This window comes from Phascolarctos cinereus, unplaced genomic scaffold (genome assembly GCF_003287225.1).
Source record: "Phascolarctos cinereus isolate Bilbo 61053 unplaced genomic scaffold, phaCin_HiC Scaffold_4;HRSCAF=312, whole genome shotgun sequence".
NCBI classification, from domain to species: Eukaryota; Metazoa; Chordata; class Mammalia; order Diprotodontia; family Phascolarctidae; genus Phascolarctos; species Phascolarctos cinereus.
This window is the reverse complement of record NW_027555847.1, coordinates 558,248,609-558,269,196: the sequence shown is the minus strand read 5'-3', so window position 1 is coordinate 558,269,196 and position 20,588 is coordinate 558,248,609. Positions and strand designations below refer to the sequence as shown.

The window sequence follows — 20,588 nt, the reverse complement described above, 5'->3', positions numbered from 1 at the left end:
TTAGATGGGTATCACCCATTGGTGTGGAAGACACTTTGATGTTACTTGTCATCCTTTACAGCTTTGAGATTAATTTTTTTAAGCACATAGTTCTTTCTACCTCACTAAGCAGGGCAAGGGACTTTAAGTATAGACAGAAAAAGGTCTGTTAACTGTTGCGCTGCCTGAATTGTACAGGATTCCATGAAACCCTGAGAAGACTGGTTGCCCTTGGTACGCGTCCTTTCTGAGTTTATTCTGGCACCCTAATTTTTCCTTTGATAACATAGATTGTGGTGTTGGAGCCACTTGGCCAAGGCTAAGTCGCCTGGACCAGAGGAGATCTGAGGTTGTGGATTATCTCACCATCAGGGGCAGTGGCTTTCAGTGGGACTCCCATTCCACCCGCATTTGTGGAGAAGAGGGAGAAACTTGAGCTGATGGGTGGGGTTATTCTTGTAGGGAGTAGAAAGAAGGCCAGGTGACTCCTGTTCTGCTTCCTGAACTCTTGCTAGATGGTTTTTTTCCCCCCTCTTTGGTAGCACATGCCTGTGCTTTGAGGAAATCTAGTAGTCACGCATGTGAACCTTGATAACAAGTCAAGGAAAGCATATGTGTCTGATTCCCTCCTAGTTTCTTAGCTATAAGGGGAGCAGCCTGGAAATCTCTTGTGGAAAAGCTGACCCTATGATTACATTTTTATGGCAGGAACACGCTATTTTTTGGGGGTGGGAGGGATTGGGATTGGTGGGTGGTATTGTTTGGTAAGGGAGGAAAGTCCCAAAGATGCCTCCTTGACTCTTGTAGTTTCAGTAAGATCTCACAAGCTAATACATGTATGCTTCTTCCTTCTGATGCGGAAATGTAGTTTAAAAGAGTTGACCCATCTCCTGTTATTCTTTTGATTGGATCTGGAACCTATAAGATGCAGTGTGGTATAGTGGATAAAAAAGATCTCGGTTCAAATCTTGCCTCAAAAACTTACTACCTTTGTGGCCCTGGACACTTCATTTAATTCCCTCTGAGCCTCAGTTTTCTTATCTATAAAATGGGGATAAACAATCAAAGGAGTATCTGTTATGTACAGGAAGTGTTAAGAATAGTAATGATGGTGATGATAGCTTAACAGGGTTGTTGAGGGTCAAAGAAGATAATGTATTTTTGTAAATCTTAAAGAGCTTTATAAATAGTGACGTGCGATTCCTTAAAATCTATACTTCCTATGTGTCTGAGACACTAGACTACCTTTCTCTTGACTAAACAGCATGTTTAGAATTAAATCCTGGTTTTGGGAATAAGTCCTATACAGCTAGAAGTGAAGGAGGGAATAGTAGCAGCAAATGGAACCCAGCATGTTGGTTTAGTACATAGGGAAATATTTTTTTGAATCAGGTCAGCAAAATAGAGAGAGGATCTTGTTTATTCTCCCCCCCCCCCATCCTTATAATTCATCTAAATTATTCGCTCCTCAATGTGTGCCCTTTGAGTTTCTCAGTGTCTGGCCTACCCATGCAGATGTTTGTCAGCACTGGACAACTTTACTGGATGGTTGGATGGTAGTTATAACAATGATTATATATTCCCTTCCTCTCAGGTCTGATTTTTGTCTGAGAGTAGAGAATGGAGGCTGGTGTGGGAGAGCCCTTTGGCTAAAGACCAGTAACAGATCTATCCTCTGTTAATTTTTTTTTTTTTAAGACTCAGCTGTAATGGAAGATGAGCCTTAGGATGGTTTCCAACCACAAATGTCATGCAGACTTCAATAAATCTCCTTTTGAACTTAAGGAGGGGGAAAGGGACTTTCTTTAAAATTGAGCTACCTGTGAAGTTTTCAACAAGTCATAGTAGCCAGGTGTTGATGGTGGAGCAAATTCTGAGTTTAGGTAACACAACAAAAATACTAATGTCATCCATTCCAATGGCAACCACAGTGGCTGAATAGAGCTCCTTTTTTTTTTTCTTATTACTGTTGCCATGGACCTCACAATATGGAGGACAGAATTCTAAGAAAAGCTGGCAAAGACATCTCTATCAAGATTGCTGGAAATTTTAAAAGTCATTGCACTGACTTTTTTTTAAAAAAAGTTGTTACGGTGGGAATAATTAATCTGGTTCCACCTCCTAACACTCCCCTTTCCCCCAAAGAGGGACGTAATTATGAATTTTGTCCGTCTAAGACACGAAGGCTTCTTTTAGTTATAAGATGGCTCATGTGTCTGTTTCTGTTTAATTTTAATTAGTTTTTGTTCAGGCTACAGGAAACCTAGCCTTTGTTGGTAGATATCTTATATTCAGCCAGTAGTTCTTAGTAGATAAGCATACATGTTTACAGGATCTGGGTATTTAGTTCTGAGGATACTGGGCTTTCTAAACAAACCCATTGCTCAGCTTTGCCTCCCTGCCCAGAAAGAACTTTTTTACTTTCTAAAGGGTAGGAAGTGAAGCAGACTGAAATAGAGTGACCTGGCTGTGTACATCCCTGGAGGCTTTGGGTAATGCCATCCAGGGCCTAGCACATGGCACTAGGGTGGCTGGGTTGTCACTGAGGCTGTCATGATGGGGCTCAGCAGCCTATCCCATGAGACACTCCTTTTCCTCATTACTTTTGAGATTTTGTTGGTAATCAGTATTGCAGTTTGGCTGTGAATATTCACATTCATAGGCTACAGAAGGACCTCTGCTCTTGTACAATGCATCTTTGTTCACTTTTTAGTTGTGTTTCCTCTACATGGGAAAATAGAATCAGAAGGAAGATGTTTCTTTTGTTTTGGGAAGCCCTTTGTCGTATTAAATGAGATATTTTCCCTTGAATTGTTGAAATAAGTTGAGCTCTGGAAAGTGAAGAGGGAAGGATACATGCTGTGCAGTGTTTACCTTGATTATTACTGTTGTATTTCTTCTCTTCTCCATCATTTCTCTGCTTCCTTTCCCTCATACCCTAAAGTTGGTGTGGAGATAGCACAGAAATAGTTTAATTAATGGTAGCCCCAAGCATGAAGTATAGAATAAGATTTTCAGAAAAGAAAGAATTCTTGGTTATCATGTCTAGAATTTACCAAGATAATTTGATGATGAATATTTCACGCTTAAAATATGTTGATAGAAAATATAAATGTTGGCTTGGGGACTATGGAATACCACTGGGAGAAAGAGGAGGAGGCCAGATTTTGGATCAAAATAGAACAAATTAAGTTGTTTTAATGTAAAATTTTTTTTCTGCATGTGATTTTTTAAATATGTACTTAGTTTTCTGTTTAATATTTTAGTGCTGGGATGCAAATCCAGGTCTTCTTGGACTAAATCCAGCACTCTTTCCACAGTATCATATAGTTCTGACCCTGCTTTTTACAGATGAGGAAACTGAAGCTCAGTGAAGTACAGTCATATAACAAGTTATGTCAGACTCAAAACAGAATCCAAGTCTGCCTCTTCATTCTAATTTTAGCCTGTGATATATTTGGGAATTATTATAAGACAATAGATTGTGGGAAATAATGAGGTACAGTTCAAAACACTTTTTTTTGGTTTTGTTTTGAGCTTAAACGTAAACATTAATATTTCAACATACAAAGATGTGAAACTGAATATCTTTGAATATCTTACTATATACACTTTATTTTTTTTAACTGTATGCTGTATTATATTTAACTGTACTGACTATACTACCCTTGTCTCTGTGTCCCCATTTTGTATTTTCCTTTTCTTCTTTTCTGAGTATTGCAATTGTACTTTGCCTTCCTCTCTCCCTCCCATTCTGTGCCCTCCCCATCCCTTTCTTCTCCCAAACAGATCATTCCAATCAAGCAAAACAAATTCTCATATTGGCCAATATGAAAATACAAGCCTCTTTGGGGACCTCCAGTTCTCTCTGCTAATGAGGAGGGAATTGGAAAGGGAAAGATGGGAATAAGCATTTATGTATCACCTACTCAGTGTGTGCCGGGTGCTTTCCTAAGTAAACACTTTACAAAGATTTCATTTGCTCCTCACCATAACTCTGTGAGGTAGGTACTGCTGTGATATCCATTTTAAAGGTGAGAAAATTGTGGCCCTCTGCCCAGGTTGAATTTGGGTTGAATTTGGGTTTGACCAGTCCTCTTTCCATGGTACCATGCAACTACCTAGGTGGCAAATACTTCTTCATTAACTTTCTGGAGACATGATTGGTCATTATATTGAACAGAGTTCTTGAAGTCTTTCAGACTTATTTTCTTTTGCATTCATTTCAAAAGACAGTTTTCAAAATTTGAATATTTGTCATTTAAAAGATTGTGTGGGACTTCTTGGTAGAGCATTCCTCTCATTTCCTTCAAGTCATTACCCACTTAATGTTACTGCCTGCCCATGTATAGTCACATACATTGGGTGTAGATTAATTTGCAGCCCAGTTTTAAAAGTAACTAAAACCTCAACCTTTTTGTCTTCTGTGAAATCCTGGTGTATCTGTGGTGGGGCTGGCTGTCAGCATGGTTCTCCCAGTGTTTGTGGCAGTAACAGCTAGTTTTGTGGACACAGTCCTGTTGCCTGGCTCCAGGCAAGTAAGACAGAGCGGTTAAGTCTTAGACTTTGCAGTCCATGTCCTACATTTTTACTCTTCCCTCTTAGGATTTTACCGTGAGTGGGGATAGTGAGATGTTTTTTGTCAAGGTTAAATTAGCTGGAATCTTGTACATGTCTTTTGGGTTATCTTTGTGGGAGACATGGCCAGGGTTACAGCTGGAGCCGTTTGGAAGAACATATGAGAGAAGGGAGATCTGTGTGAGAGAAGGGAGATCTGTGAATTCTGTAGTCTCATTGTGAACCCTGTTTTTGCCTCCTGCCACCGTTTTCTCTTTCTGATGTATAATTGACAGTCACTTCAGAGTCCTAGGAAGGGGCAAATGCATCAGAGATTACCATGAGCTGAAAATGAGGCCTCCTTTTTCAGGGCTCGGTGCTCACAAGGCTGTTTTCTCTTTTGCCTTCCGAGCCCTTGGCCTGCTAGGTCCAAAATTAGGGACACTTAAATAATAACATGGTACACAAATAATTACACAGTAATAATGGGTACACATAATTATAGACTAAGTGAGGAGGGAGTTATTAGCTGCATTTGAAATTCGTTTACTTTCTATAAATAGCATCTGAGATCCAGCAGCTCCTCTGACCAGAAGAAGAAATCTTGACTAGCTTGTAGAATGAAGATGCATCCTGTTCCCTGCTGCCCCACTGAGGGCATTTATGTACCATTGCTTCTTAGGGTGTTGTGGAGAGGAACCTCTTGAAGGAATGCAAAGTTAAGTATAAGAGTAGGCAGCAAAACACTTGGAAAAAGAGACATGGATAAGTGGTAAGAACAATTTCTTAATGCCAGCATTTGTAGGTGGCTTTGGTGTAATTACCGATAGTTGAATTCGTAGGCAGACAGAACTTGATGTTTTCCGTCTCCTTTCTTTATTCATAGGCACAAGTGATTCATTCATTATTTTCATCTTTTCTCTTCCTGACTTGGGCCTGGATCAGTAATAGCTGGGTGCTGATTCTCTCATCAGGCATGTAGCCTCAGTAGATACTGCAGTGAGCACAAGAGGGCCTCTGAGTTTAACCCAGCTGTGTGTGGTGAGTGGCAAGACACTTTGTGGTCATAGCTCCATGTTATAGTTGAGGTGTAAAGTTTCAATCACTGTTTTATACTTTTTTATTTTATTTTATTTTATTTTACTTTATTTTGTTTTATTTTGTTTTATTTTATTTTATTATTTAGGCAATTGGGGTTAAGAGACTTGCCTAGGGTCACACAGCTAGTAAGGCTCAAGTGTTTAGTCTGAGGCCAGATTTGAACTCAGGTCCTCCTGACTTCAGGGCCGGTGCTGCATCCACTGTGCCACCTAGCCGCCCCTATACTTCTTTAAATAACAGCATCTAAAGCAACTCTAATAGTTTGGTTTTGTTTTGAGGTTTCCTGAATGTTAATAGCTATTCTGAAATGGATTCTTCATGCCTTATGGTCTCCTTATGTCCATCGAATCCTCCCTCGCCTAGCTTCTCTGCCTACTGTATCCCTTCTCTTTCTTATATTATGTTAGCTCACATTTACTACATTGTACTTTTATGGCTTACAAAGTGCCTTTCTTTGACAGTCCTGTGAGGAAGGTAGGGTGGAGGGGTGACAGAATGGTGAGTCTGTTTGCTCCATGGTCACATCATCTGAGATGATGCTTGCTCTCAGTTTCTGGAGGTGCCTTCTCCACCCTGAAGTCATCTTCTGGGTTCCTCTTTTTCCTTCTCTCCTTTCTTTTTAACTACTCTTCTTTATCACATTTTTATGTACAATCTTGTTCTGATTTCCATTATGATTTGTATAAGTCTTATGCATTGCATCTTGATGGTTAGCCTTTTGAGATCAGGGTTTTCTTTTTAATATTTAAAAAAAGTCTGGAGCCCCCAGCTACCTAGCATTAATATCTTTTTAGTTTATTTTATTGCCCATCATCAGTGAACTGGACGGCTTTATCTGTACTCATCAAACTGCCCTACTCTTGGAAGCTGAACCTTCAGTTGTGATTAAAATGGTGTGTTTTTTCCTGGAAAAATACTCCATTAAAAATTTTTTTACCCCTTCGCACCTTGCAATTTAAGAGCTGTTATGGAAAATTCCAAGGTAGTTGAGATGAGGATAAAATTTTTTTGGGGTAACTTTTATTCTTCATTTGAATATTAAGGGGAATTTTATCATCTATATATTCAGGAAAACCCTAAAGATTAGAAATCTAGGTGTCCTGTGTCTGGGTTATATTCAGATCTTGGTTTTGATTTGAAGGTGCAGGCCAGGTTGATGTGTCAGAATGGAGGATAGTTTGATCGTATGCAAACTCTTCAAGATTGCTGGGTTTTTCCCCATCATGATTCTTGGATTTATTTGTTCTTTCATTGTGTAGATTTGTCAGTCACAGAATTGTAGCCTTTTTTGTACAAGGAAAGCAATAATTGAGAGACCGTCTTGTCCAATTCCCAGATTTTACAGATGAGATGGAGAAAGGTTAACTAGTTAGTTTATCCATGCCTGGGAAAAGATGGCTCATCCTAGATCATTATTGGTGCTTGAAAACCAATGTATTACTTTACTAGCTAAAACATCCCTTTGTAATTGGGAGGTTTCTTGGTGAGAATATGAAATTGAGGAAAAGAAGGTGCCTTCAGGAGAATAGGTCTTATTCTCTGATAGGGTCTAGGATCCTAGTTCCTACTTGGAAGGGAGACCTCAGAGGCCATTTATATTATAGAAGGGAAAAGGAAGATCATTTGAGGACTTGCTTGCCTCAGGACACACAGGAAGTAGGGTTTTGAATCCAGTGCCTTGTGACACTTCTATTTTGACCTGGTGTGAATAAGTCTTATTTGGGAGCATTTTCCTTTTCTGATAGACTTGTTTCCTAAGGGTGCCTAGCTTTGTGTGTGGGGTTGGGAGGGGGAGGAAATGGGAAAGCCATCCCACATGGGCAGAAATTCTTGGTAAGCTCAGGTTCTTGCTGCAGTTGGGTACAAGTAACAGCTTGGATTCACACCCAGGCATATCTCATCTCCTCCCTCTCTAATAAAGTTCATTGCTATGGCAAGCCTGCCTGGGGAGATCTGAGTGTTTCCAAGTTGGAATCCAGATTTAGTTCTGGAAGTGCTTATTGCTAGACAGTCCAGCCCCCTGAAGGGATCTCATGCTGTTCTGCCTATAGCCAAGGGAAGGTTTCCCTTCATAACAGTTATATTTTTGTAATCCTAATTAGCCTGACTGTTCTGGAAACTAGGTGTTTCTGTCCATCCATCCATCCATCTATCCATCCATCCATCCATCCCCTGTCTCTTCTCTCCTCTCCTCCCCCTCTTCCCATCAGCCCTGTCTTTCATAGAGCCAAAAGAAGATGACTAACTGGAATAGGCACCAGATCTTCAAAGAGATCCAGCCCAGCCATGCTTCCTAAAAGCAGGTTCTAACCATGCTGGGTAGACATCTAGGGTTTAGAGTTGCCCTGACTATGGTAGGGTAGGGATAATTGGAATTGATTGTATTGGTTCTGGTACCTTTGGATAGGCTGATGTCAGACAAAATCAGGGCTTAAACCACAACATATGTGTGAGTGTTTGCTTCTGTGTTGTTTTCAAAGTGCATGTGTTCCTATGAGAATCCCGTTGGCATGAGTGATTAAATTTTAAGGTACTTGAGCAGTTCCTTCCCTCCTCTCTCAAATTGGTGTTTTTTTGTACAGCCCATTCATTTCAAAATATTACAAAGCATCCATTTTTTTACAGAATTAAAAAGAGAGAGAAGAGACAGTTTAGCAGTACCAATCATCAGTGATTCAAAATATATATTAAGCAGTATGTGCCAGCCTGTCTGTCCAAGTTAAATCAAAACGCATTTATTAATAACCTACTATGTGGAGACACTTTTCTTAGTGCTAATGATACAAGGAAACAAAAAAACAGCTCCTGTTTTGGAGGAACTCAGATTTTAGTGGGGATGGGGGGGAGTAGTATATAAATAAGTAAATAATTAGGTATATACAAAATGGAAGGTTTATCTCATGGCTGGGAAGGTATTAGCTGACTGACCTTTTCTGACAGTCTGTGCAGTATTCCATGGTGTTCAGCCTTTGCAGTGAAATGTTGCATTTTCTGAGTGTTCAGCCTTTGCAGTGAAATGTTGCGTTTTCTCAGTTCTTCTTTAGGATTCTCCCTGACCTAGGGCCAGGTCAGGGTTTAGTTTCGTTTTTTCCCCTTTTATACTATTTGTATTGTTTTTATGGTTTTCCTTACTTCATTGTACATTGTTATCTATAAATCTTCCCATGTCCTTACGTTCTTAATTTCTTATAGTGCAGTAATATTCTATTAAATTCATTTGTCACAATTTTAGCAGTTCCCCAGTTGGTAGGCAATTATCTTGTTTTCTGGTCTTTCCTGCTTTAAAGAATGCTGGTATGAGTATCTTGATATACATGCAATCTTTATTTCTGTTGACCTCTTTGGGATACATAACAAGTATTGGAATCTCTGGAACAAAGAATATACACATTTTATTCACTTTTTGGGGAAGCACTATTACAAATTGGTTTTCAGAATGGCCAGACCTTTTCCAGCTATTATTAATGAGGCACATTCTGTTTTGCGTATTTGTTCTCCTGTTAGCCCAGCATGGTGCCTTGCACATGGTTTAGTAAGTATTTATTTGAATGAATGAGTACAGTGTAAAAGGTAAAGAAATACTGGCATGTAGAACCCTGTCCTCTTCACTAACATAGGACTTCTTAACCTGGGTTCTATAAACTTGCTGTTAAAAAATGGAAAAAAAACCCACCTTATTTTGATGACTATTTCAACATAATTGGTTTCCATTGTAATCTTATGTATTTTATTTTATGCATAAAAAACCCTGAATTTGAGAAGGAGTCTATAGACTTTCCACATTGCCCAGGGAGTCCATGGCACCAAGAAGATTGAATGCTTACTCTGTCGTAGTGTATTTTTACTTCTGACCTGTTGTGGTAGGCCCTACAAAGGCTTTTATGAGCATTGGCTTCAGTTTCTTGGTGGCGCCTTTAAGCAGAAGAATTTTTACCTGCGAGTTTCATTAATGTCTTGGGAATTTTTCTGAGTGACGAAGATCACACTTTATATATGATGAATCTGAAACACACTCAGGGGTTTGGGGTTTTGCCAAGTTCACAACTCAGAGAAAGTCGGATATTTTGTTCTTAGGATAGTGACTTGCCTCCTCCCCTCCCCCCCCTTTTTTTTGGTTTAATTGTTTTTAAAGATAAATATAACTTTCTTCTCTGCTGAGAGGAAATAAGAATTTGTGGCCAAGTAAAAAGTGACTGTGTTTATTTTTCTGAATATGTGTGGAGGAAAAACCCTTTGTAGCCGCAGAAATCAGAGATAACCTTTTTTTTTGATTTCCATTTAGGTGAATGTGAGTTTGTGACTGGGTCCCTGTTTTGGGGATAGGGTGATATTTGTAAGACTGTCTGATGTTCTACTTTGCTTTTGGATAAAGGCACAAAATGCTGCTTCTCTGACAGACACTGGCTTGGGACTGTGGTCTTTTGTGGTAAGAATTCTGAGGAATAGAAGTCAGAAAATGTGTTCTGCCAGGGTTATCTCTGTGCCTTTTGGAATGTCACTTAACCTTGTGTTGTTTTCACTTTCTTATTTGTCAACTCTCTTCCCTTTTTGAGTCTGAATTAGTCGAGTTTTTTAAGATTAGAAGTTTCAGACGTTTCAAAGTTTAGTCCGTCTTCCCACATTCAGTCAGTAAACACTTATTAAGGACCTACTGTGTGCCAGGCACATTCAGGAACAATGAACCATTGGAGTGTGAGTTGCAGTCTACTATTTGAAGGTGGCTTTTTAAAAGAATTGAAATTTTTTGTTTTTGCATCACTTCTATTTCTTAGTATATCCTCCTCCCAAAGAGCTATCCCTATAACAAAGAATAAATAGAAAAAATAGTCCAGCAAACCCTACCAACACATGAAAAACCTGTTATTATTATATGTTGCATATTTTTCTAATGACGTACAGCCTGCATTGAGTTGGCTTTACCCACTTGAGTAATTATTGAACTTTGTGCCTGACAAGTAAAGCGAGTTTCTTTGAGCAGCACTTAGAGAAGTTTAAAATAAAACAGGATAGTGCAAATGTGTTAGATCACTGAAGTTTTTATTACAGTCTAGTTTAAATGTGTTTCAAAGGCAAGTTTTCTAGAAAGCACACCAACATCTTCCTCTCCCTTCAAAGAAAGATTGTGCACAATATAACAACCCACCCCCCTTTACAAGAAGACTATTTTGTTATTTGTGTTGCTTATAGTATAATGTAATTTGATTCCCATAAGCTCTGAGGGACCATCTACTACTTTTAAATTTATTTTTTGCAGTAAGGGAGGAAGAAAGGGCTGGTTGTAGTTTATATCTGATTTTACTTGAAATAAGTAGGATGTTGCCTGGTTCTTTGAGATGTTTAGTATATGGATTTTTTGTATAATAGGATTTGACCCTTTTACCAAAATGCAATGACTGTTACCCAAACTGTGATGTAGTAATACTGCTATAGATACTGTTGTCCCAATTTACAAATGCAGAAACTGAGGGAGACAGAGGTTAAGTGGCTTGCCCGTGGTCATACAATTAGTAAGTATCAGAGACAAGCTCTGATCTCCTGACATCAAGCCTCCTTGCTTTCTCTGATGTACACTTTGTGTCTTAGTGCAGTTGAGTGGGCAGCCCATTATGCCCCAGATAGGTATCACAGATTGGTAGGGAACTGGATCTTGATCTGAATAGATGGCAGAGAGCAGGCTTGATTGCATTTGGCAAATCATGTAGTGCTTTTGATAGTCTGCTCATTCTTATAAAAACCCATCTTTTTTAACACTCCTTTGCTCATATTCAGTATATATGATGGCCAGTCACAGAACAACCCCATAATCTTTGAAAAGCCAAAATGGCAGGTGACCCTGAGGCAGCGGACAGTTCCATGGTTCAGCATTATTACCAATGGTGACTTTTCAGCAAGAATTGACTTATCAGGAAATATCTAGGTAAAGGAGGCAGGGAAAAGAGATGGACAGTTCCTACAGTTTTGTGTTGGTGTTCATGCAATGTGAGCCCTCTCTGAAGGCCTCCCTAGAGAATTCATGGGTGGGTATGGACAAGAATTGCTCAGGACAGGATGGCACAGGGAGTTTATGATCTGTCCCATTACAAGGAGTTACCTTCATTGTGGTCACAGGCCCGCTGAAATCTATACCACCGTTCAAAGATAGAGCATCTGTTCAGCACTCACTGTGGGCCAGGCATATACTAATATAAGCAAGCAGAAGGACAGTCCCTGCTGTCAAGGAGCTTACATTTAAATGGGGCAAGATAATGTAATAAAAAAGGAGCCCAAGGGGAAGGGGGTGGTGGTGGTGTTATAGAATTGGGATTGGAGTGGGAAAATGCCCTCATGTGGCAAAGCACTAGGGGCAAGAAGTGAGCATGATGGCAAGTCTTATTTGTGATCACCTTCCTTCTGATGTGAATTGAATCAGTCAGCATGTCCTGTTGATTTTTATCTCTGAATTTGTCCCCATTTTCTCTGTTCCCTTTCCATTGCTGTTCTTCCAGTTCTGGCTCTCCTTATTCTTTTGCCTACTTGAACACTACAAATACTATTGATGCATTAGCTTTAATATTTGAGATTTCCACAATGCCAGGTATTTCTATATTAGTGCAGATTATAACTTTTTTAGGGGGGAGTCTTTCAGAAGTTTTTTGTATCAGAAACACTCCTCACATTGGATTTCTCTCCATGTTTAGCTAGGCCCAATCTTGGATAAAAGATATACCTTCACTTTGGGTCCCTAATCAACTTTCTAGTTTCAGAAAACATACTGAAAGCCTGGGTTCAGCTGGCATATATAGCCTTTGAGAACCCAGAATCACCTCTGCACCACCATGAACCATCAGATTTGGACTTCACTGAATAATCCAGATTAATTTTCCTAAAACACAACCCTCTAACATGATTGGCAGCTCTCAATTCCAAATGTCTTCTGTGTGGCTTCTGGCTGCTCCAGCATTTTATCTCCGACTTGCCTCAGGGATATCCATGTCTTTTCCAATATCCTCTGAAGCATTGCTCCACACTAGGCTTCCTGTCTTTATTTTCACAATTCCCTCTCCTTATTTCCTACTCATCACTAAGAAATCAGCTCAAATGCCTCTTCCATCATGAAGGAATCTAGGGTTCCTCCACTATTGAATTAATTTCTTGTTGCTGTGAACTTCCTCCCCCATCCACATAGGAAATCATACATACCCTTACCTGCCAGAGCCCTGCCCAAAGGAGTACACATTTTGATTGCTAAAACTTCACTAGATACCTTGGGGTTTTACAGGCTAGATTTCTTTTTTAAGGACCATGCCTTAAACCAAAATCCCCCTGGTTCTCATTGATTTGCCAACAATAGGTCCCAGCTCATGCCTCCTGTGGTCATTGTTTAGGCTCTGATGGCTCAGTGACTGTAAATAGCAATTTTTTCTGTTTTGGCTAGGAACCCTAGGGTCTTCCCCTCCCAGATGTGGTGTTTTTTTTTTTTGACTAGGTAAAAAGAGGTCATTCTTTGCCTCATTTCTTACCTAGCCTTCATCACTGAATGGGCATTGCCTCAGACAAACTGAGACCTGGGAAAGACCTTAACTTAAAAAAGCCAAGGTGTCCCACTCCATCTAGGTCCATCTCTAGTCTCCCTGATCTCTATCTTGTCATTGGACCCAGCTGGCTCAGGAGGAGAGAGTGAGGTGCGTGACTTTTCACAACACTGACTCACTTAACTCCAGTTCCCTTACAGTCATGACATCACCTTCCTGATGTCATGGTCCTCTACAGCAACAAAGGACAAACAACCATCCTGTTTTCTTGGAGAAGAAAGCCTTGAAGACACTTCTTCAGGGAGCTGCCATCACAATCACTCTTTTAATCACTTTACAATTATTATTGCATTTAATCTTCACCATGGGGGGTAGGTGCTAGCTTTATCTCCATTTTGCAGATGAGCAAACTGAGGAAAGCAGAGGTTAAAGGAATTACGCAGTTTCATAAAACTCACAAATGTTTAGAGGCCAGATTTGAGCTTAAGTTTTTGTGAATCGAGGACATGTGTTCTAATCCACAGCTCCATATATTCAAAAGTATAATTATTCTATTAATAATAATAAATTAAAATTAGAAAAAGTTTGTCGAATTACTTAAATTCCATTAAGTGGCCAAAGCAGCCAGACTAGAAATTCTATCTTGAATCCCAGTAGAACAGTTTCCACCACCCCTTGCAGTCTCCAATGTGTGTCTTAAGTCTTTTTCTTTCCTTTTAGCTCTGTGTCTTTAGAGTTTCTCTGTGTTGTGAGCACATAGATACTCAGTAAATATTTGTTGAATCAATTAGATTTTAAATACGACTTAAATTGTTCAGCCCAAACAACACGTGATTTTTCAGAAAATGCCTAGTACTCCATGGAGACACCTCACATGTAAATCAGAACCTGGTTCCCCTAAGCACTCTATCCTCTTGTGACTTTCTCTGAACCCTCTTAAACAGGAACCATTAGGAGAGACTAGAATTCTCCACAGGGTCCAGTGCTTGGCCTGTAGTGATTCACATGCTTTCCTCACACTTTACAAAACGGCGTTGTCCTTGATTGCATGCATTTCTCTGCCATATTCTGACAAATTGCAGGAAGGATTAATTACTTCATGCTGGACCTTCTATGATTTGGGGTTCTTCAGTGTTACTCCATGAAATGTATCTCCTTCACGTTCTGTAAACCTTAATGGCTTCCATCACAATGATGTTTGATCAAGAGCAGGGTTAACCTTTGTGCTTCCTTTGGCAGTGTGATGAAACTTACGGATCTCTTTTCAGAATGTTTTAGATCCATCAAATGAAATACCTAGGATTACGAAGGAAACAGATTATATTAGGGTACAGAGGAGGCGCTGTGCTAAAACACTTTGTAAGTATTATCTCATTAGATTCCCACAACCACCCTGTGGGATAGGTGCTATTATCCCCAATTTACAGTTGAGGAAACTGAGGCAAAGGAGAGGTTAAGTGATTTGCCCAGAGTCACACAGCTAGTAAGTGAGTATGGCTTTGAATTCAAGGCCTCTAGATTCCATGCCTAGGCCTCTATCCACTGTGAAGACTTATTCCTTTAGTCTTAACCCTTTTCATTTTGCAGACAAAGAAACTGAGGAAATAGATAGTTGAAGTGACTTGCCTAAGGTCAACACAGGTAGAATGTAGCAAAGAAGCAAAAGAGCAGATTGGCATTTCCCCTTTCTTAAGTCTTGGGAACACTTACTTCTCTCTTTTAGCTCATGGTGTGTTTTCTGTCTCTCCCCCCCCCTCCCCCCCCGCCTTCTCTCTGCCCTTTTCTCCTTCTTGTGGGACAGGTTGTACTTTAACTAAGACACTCCTTATTTATGATAACCTTCATCCTAGTGACCTCTCTTGAAACAGATTTAAAAAAAAAAAAGAAATTGCACATCAGCTGTGTTTCCAATAAGTCAAGTTGTCATCATGGTAGCTGTAGCTCATTGGCTAAAGAGGACCTGCCCTTTACCTAATTCTTAAATATTCCTGGTGGTACTTGTGTACTGGAGGGATGACCATTAAGCATAGAACTTTTTATGCATTTTAATTAGATTCTGTGCTGGATTTGTTTTTGTTTTTTAAAAAGTTTTATTGATACCTTTTATTACACTGCAGTAATTTTTTCATTCTCCACTGTCCCTTGCTGAACCTTCTATGTTATATAAAAGGGGAAGAATTGTTTTGTCTTATGTTCAGCAAAATGACCCAGTTTGATATGAGAAGTAGCTCTGCATGCCTGTAAGCTGCCATCTCTCCAATGTCTTCTGTGACCAGGATTGGTCATTTATGCTAGACTTTTGGGTGATGTGGAAGGATCTTAATGAGAGTGGTTTCTCTCCCTTGTCTAAAAGACCTGGAAAATTTGAGGGGAGGGTGCTTGCTTAGCCTGTTCTTTGTTGAGTATTTAGAAGCAAGGACAAAGAAGTCTAGCAGAAAGTTAGGTTGACTCTTTTGGGGAAACAGTATCACTATCTAGATAAGCAAGGACACTATTGTAATTACTTTCTTCTGCTAGCTTTCTTCTGTTGTTGATACTGTGCATCAGTAAACCTTACTCCTTGAAGGATACTCTGATCCAGTGACCCTGACTTCCTGGCTGTTCCACAAACGAGACACTCCATCTCTCACCTTTGGGCATTTTCTCTGGCTGGCCCCCATTTCTGTAATGTTCTCTCTCTGCCGCTCTGACAAGTGACCTCCCTAGCTTTCTTTAAGTCCCAACCAAAATCTCACTTTGTACAGGAAGCCTTCCCCAACCCCTGGAGTTCTAGTACCCTCCTTTAATTATTTCCTATTTATTCTGTTTTCTTTGTTTAAATTTTCATTATTATTATTATTATTAAATTTATTCCTTTTTTAGCTTCCTTTGTGTGTATTTGTTTGCATGATGTCTCCCTTACTAGATCATAAACTCCTCCTTGAGGGCATGGACTTTCTTTTGTCTTTTTTTGTATCCCTAGTGCTTAGCTTTGTGCCTTACAGTAGTAGGCACTGAATAAATGTATATTGATTGATTGATTGAGATAGATGAATTTAAGACTGTTGGAGGTGTTTGGAGAACCTCTTGTTTCAGATTTCTCTAGATCCAGATGACTGTGACATACAAACCTTCTTTCATTTTATTCTTTTGCTTTGGAGCATTTTTCTTTCCCTCCAGGCTTACGTTCATCCACAGCACAGTGGCTTATTTTTTCTCCCTCTCCGTGTAAAACAAATGGGAACTCTGTGCATCAGGTATTCTTTGTGAGCTGAGCATGTGTTATGTGGTTGTATGTGGAAGTTCTGGAGAGAAGAAATATGCTCAGAGATTCACAGAAACCTGCTTCTGTCTCTCATCTTACTTTCTTCTAATTTGCATTTTCCTCTGGTGGAGCCAGTCATTAAGGACTTGAAATATGGTAATGCTCAAGAAGGCTTTAAAAAAAGTTTGTCTTCTGAGTTGAGCCTGTTTGGGGAACATTTGTTTCAGCAGTCAGACCATGTGGACTGTCCTCATTTGGCTGTATGGTAGGTTAGTAGAGAATAATTATTGGAAATGGAGAATGGGACAAAACCTGGGAGTTGTCTCCCTGCTCTGAAAGGGGAAAAATATTTGAATCTGCGGAACTTCAGAAAAGCAAAGAGCCTTGTTTGTACAGCCTCATTTATATGTTACCCTCCTAGCCAGAACAATTTATATGTTACCCTTCTGGCCATTGCTTCCATGGAAAGATTCCAAGGGAGTAGGTGAATATCGCCATCAAGTGGCTGCCTTAAGTAGTGGAGAGAGGGTCCTGAATACCTACTGGACACATCTTATCTTCAGTCTCTTGCCCCCTCACTAGAAAGCAGCCTTAAAGGGACTTTGGTGTAGCTAAGCTAGGGATCCTAATAGGCTAGAGGCACCCATGCCCATGCCTTATGATCCCTCAGAAACAAACTGGTGATAAAGACTCAAGCAGTTTCCCTCCTCACGCCCTGCTTGATGCTTAGCTGGTAGGAATGGAAAGAATTGTGCAATCACCATTCCATTGGCCCTGGAAGTCAGGATCAGTTCCATTTGTTGGCACCATTTCAAGCCCTGTGTGTCTGTAGGTTTCTTTCTTGCCTTGTCTTGGGCTTCTGATAGAATTTGGCAGAGCCTGAGCACTCTACTATCTTCATAGACCCTGTCCTCTGATAGAAAGAGAAGGAGTTGTATGGAAGGGAGTACGAAACTCTGAAAGTCACCCAAGGTGCAGCCCCTAGAGTAGAGCCCACATGGGGTGCTTCACCATTGGGAGCTCTGGCTTTTGCAGCAAGGTTGCTATAGATTCCTAACTAAAGAGGAAGCTCTTCTCTGTCAGCATCATCTGAAGCCTTCCAAAGCACATTCCTTTTATACGAGACAGTTGCTACATTTTAGGAAGCAAAATTGTGGATTGGTGCCTTAGGCAGTGTTGAGGTAAGGGTCAGGGCCAGGGCCTCAAAATGCCCTAGAGATCTCTTAGCTAATTAGGACTATTTATAGGAGCAGGAGCACTGTTTTTAAGAGTGTTTTCTTTTTTGGAGATGCTGAGGAGGATACCAGAATGCAGTGGTAAAAATGTTAAAATGCAGCATCAGGGTGCTGATGGGGATTTAAAACAAACAAACAAAAACAAATCATATGATTTCTGGTCTCCTTGACCCGAAAGTAGCTCTAAGATAAAGAATGTAAAAATGTGAAGTAATGCAATACCAGTGTAAGGTAGAAGCATGTGGTCAAGTAACAAAATGATGCAGACACTTAGGAAATGCATTAGGGATTCAGACAAGTAGGAGTAACTGTGGATGGCTTCATGGGGAAAACGGGACTTAAATTGGGTCTTGAACTTGGCAGAATTTAGATAGATGTTGATTCTAAGTAAGGGAAATTATTAGTTTGGTGTTTGGGGAATCAGCTTAGCTGGTGTAGACAGCTGCCATTATGAGAGAGGCAGAGGCAACTTCATCCAGGCAGAGGAGTTCAGTTTTCATTCTTTAGGAGCTGGGATTCTTTTTTTGTGCCATGGTTTTATACCAAAACATTCTGTTTCGTACCGTAGTTCTTGGGTAGGGGTAGGATGGTATTGTGCAGATTGGATTGTGGCTGATGAAAGGACAAGGAGGATGGCAGAAGGATAGAATGGATAGATAGATATTGTTCATGGTCTAGCCATTTCTTTTTCTCTCTGCAGGATGCCTTCATTCCTTTCACTTAGTAGCCCTTCTGCTCATCCATTACTCTGGGAGTTTTAGAGCAGCTGGTCTCACGCCTCTAGAGGGAAAGGAAGAAGGCGTTTTATGTCATGCTTTCCGGCGTTCAAGGATCCAGCCCTTCCTCATCTCTGAACGCCAGTCACCAGGTCACTCACACTTTGCGTAATTGTTCTAGGTTATGAAACAAATAGAATCCTGTTTTTTCGTTTTTGCCTTTTTGGTGAGGCGTTTGGGGTTAAGTGACTTGCCCAGGTCACGCAGCTAGTAAGTGTCAAGTGTCTGAGGCCAGATTTGAACTCAGGTCCTCCTGACTCCAAGGCTCTATCCACTGAGCCACGTAGCTGCCCCAACAAATCGAATCCTTAAAAGAGAACATGGGAGAGATGAGGAGCACTCCAGGAGAGAGGCAGAGGCACAATGGGGCTGCTGTAAGAAAGAGCTTAGTTCTGCACTTGCAGCAGGCATTTTTAATCTGCAGCGTGTCAGCTTGTTTTTCTAAATATGTGGATGTCCCTGTATTTCAACATAATTAGAGGCAAGAGAAGGGAGGAGGAGCATAAGCATTTGTATAGTGTCTGCTATATCCACATACCGTGCTAACCACTTCTACAAATATTAATCTGATTTGTTCTTCACAACAACCCTGTGATGTAGGTTCTGTTATTCTCCTGATTTTCATTTGAGGAAATGGAGGCAAATTGAACTGAAGTGACTTGCCTGGGATTCCACAGAAGTGCCTGAGGCTGAGCTCCACCCAGCTGCCAGTTTCCTTTGTCATCCTATGTAATTTGTAATTAATTTTCTTTATAATACTCTGCATTTTGTTTTATTAAAATATTGTTCTGAGAAGATGTCCATTGGTTTCACTAGACTACCAAAGCCATCCATCAAACCTAGAGAGTTGTGAATCCCTTAGAAATATCTAAGGCAACGAATAGTAAGTGTAGAACATTATGCAAGGTGCTGGGGGAATTTCAAAGTTCAGGGAAGATGTTGTGCCTCCTTGTCACCTATAGAAGCAGTCTTGAAAGGGGCTGGCCATCTCTACCATCTGCTAACCAGTTGTCATAGCTGAAGGAGCAGAGCACTCTGACATGAGAGGCAAGATACAATAAGAGAGCCAAATCACTTGTCACCACTTTCCCATCAGATCTGGGTGGAGACATCCCAGGACCCTGACCCCTCTGTGAGTCCAGGAGAGCCTTAGCTGTGGAGCACCAGCCTTCTGCAGTATAACCCCAGCAGCCATCCTCAAAGGGAGCAACCCATTCAGAAAAGGGGCCCCTCTAACTGCCACTGATAGGCAGGTAAGCCCAAGAGTCCCAGGCCTGGCAGTATCTTGGTTCTAGCACAGTGCTTTGAGCCATCGACCAAGGGTCTCCACCCTTACGGAGATTGGATTTAGCATATGGCACTGTAGCTGCATCATTTTCTCCTCTCTGCAGCCACAAAGCCACCTGAAGATTCAGAAAAGCACATTTTCTCCACTAAAGTTCTTGGCGCTGTTAAGGGGCCCTGTACCATAAACTGATAGTGGTTTATCATTGGAAATGACATTAAACATCTATTTCGATCTTCTTTGCCATTGTCTTCCTAAGGACCATGGGATCTTTTCATCTGATGTCCAAGTGAAACCTCCAGGTCGTGTCTTATTGGGACATGAGCTCCTTGAGGCCAGGAACTCTCTTGGTTTTCTTTTTGTATCCCTAGCACTTGGTGATAAGTCTTCAGCTGAATACAGACCATTTCAGAATATATGACTGGGATAGGTCTGGATGGCCGAGCTGATGGATTTACAGGCAAATTCTATCAAATGCATAAGATTAAAAAAACCTTATCTATTCTATAAAAAGTTTTCTCAAAAGTGGAGGAAGAAGGCACTCTACCAAACTTTACAAAACAAATATAGTCTTCATACCTAATCAGGGAAGGATAAAGCAAAGAAGAGAACTGTTGGCTATATCACTAGTGAATATTGATTCAGAAATTTTAAATAAAATCCTAGCAAATTAAGCTTACTAGATGACATATTTACCAGTTTTTATTTTATTATTCTAGTTCTTCTGGCCATTAGTATACAGAAGTAAGATCTGATAATAAGTGGTTGTATTTCAGATGTAGAATGGGTTGATATCCAGACTGGAATGGAAGGAAAGGCGGGGTGAGGGAGTTGGGTCATAGGGAGTAATGGAAGATAAATTGGATCAGAACGTCGGAAGAGTTTATGGATACCTCCTAA

General features: G+C 40.4%; 1 protein-coding gene across 3 annotated transcripts in view; it reads left to right on the top strand.

Moving 5' to 3' along the window:
- The window catches only part of JARID2 (jumonji and AT-rich interaction domain containing 2), a 334,127-nt gene that overhangs the window by 138,130 nt on the left and 175,409 nt on the right, over positions 1–20,588 (top strand). The gene's annotated exons all lie outside the window — the stretch shown is intronic.